Genomic DNA, 1,414 nt, shown 5'->3' on the forward strand with positions numbered 1-1,414 from the left:
TTTAGAAATTTTGCTTCATTAATTAGAATGCAACCATATGGAGCTAATTACGCGGGGGTGTATTCCTTACCAGAACAAGCTCAAGCTGCCTGGTCTTCGGATCCGTGTTAAGCTCCTTTGTTTTCGGGTCCTTCTTGTACCGGGCCCTGACAAAGTTCCTGGTCCGCTTGTCACCGTATGTATCGAAGAGGGGCGGTAGGCCTTGCTCGGCACGGTCCGCCTCCTCCTTGTCCCATATAGGCTCCGCCACTCTGTAACCACCGGGACCGAGTGTGTGTTCCCCTATGTTCAGCTCCCGCATTTGTTTCCCCCACTCACTTGATTGGGAGCTTGCGGTGCTCGAGCAATTGATCTTGAAGTCGTTGTAGTCATCTTCGGTGATCGAAGGATTTTTCTCCTTGATCTTCTGATAACTCTCACCTTTCTCGATCATTCTCTTCACATTGCTTTTCCAAGTAGACAGGGCCTTGCTCATCTTCGTGAGGGAAGCATTGTTCACTTTATTCCCTTTGAGGCTTGTGTTTTCAAATTCAGCGGTGAACTTGTATCGTTCGTGCAGCTTCGTGAAGAGGAGGTTGCACAAATTACCTCGGTCAGGATGCCTCAGGTTCTCGGTGTTGATCGAGACGGTGCTCCGGACAATGCACCCGAGCTGAAGTGAGTACCCCTTGACTATTCGTTTGGGCGCCGTTGGATTCCCGTTGGAGTCCACTTCAGTAACTTCCTCCTTGAGGGTGCGGAGCACGATCGGGCGCCGGTCCTTCCGTTGCCTCTTCGGTTGGCTGCCATCTGTGCGTGCACCGCCATCATCAGTGGTGGCATCCTCGGTGGCACCATCAGTGGTGGCATCAGTGTGGTCATCCTCGGCGACACCATCCGTGGTCTCAGGATCGGTGGGGAAGGCGGCGGCCTCATACAAGTGAGGTTGTTCCTCCATCTCCTGGGACAGCTCCCAGAATGCCTTGTCGCCCAAACCCCCGGCCTCATCGTTGTGGGCCATGTTTATCTCTAAATAGAAACAAAGTTTGGTCAAAAAGTTGGTTATTATCAAGGAACAAGATCATGGTCTCATCATTTAGGGTTTGTCGACACCGAGGCATCCTAAAGTCTAAGCTTTTATCATTGAGGGTTTTTCGACGCCAAGGCACCCTAAAAGCCTAACCTTTCATCATTTCGGTTTTTATCGACACCGAGGCACCCTAAAAGCCATGCATTAGTCACAAGTACGCCAGGGCACTTGATCCTACTTAATTAACTACTAAGATACCCCGGCCCATGCATTAGTCACAAGTACCCCATATGTCCTACTTTTAGCAAAGTCATGCTAAAATTCACGGAAAATTTCAGCATGACCTTTGCTGAAAATAGGACATAAGGAGTACCCGAATTTGCCGGAACGGAAGTTAATCGACAT

This window comes from Triticum dicoccoides, chromosome 7B (assembly GCF_002162155.2).
Source record: "Triticum dicoccoides isolate Atlit2015 ecotype Zavitan chromosome 7B, WEW_v2.0, whole genome shotgun sequence".
Taxonomy (NCBI): domain Eukaryota; kingdom Viridiplantae; phylum Streptophyta; class Magnoliopsida; order Poales; family Poaceae; genus Triticum; species Triticum dicoccoides.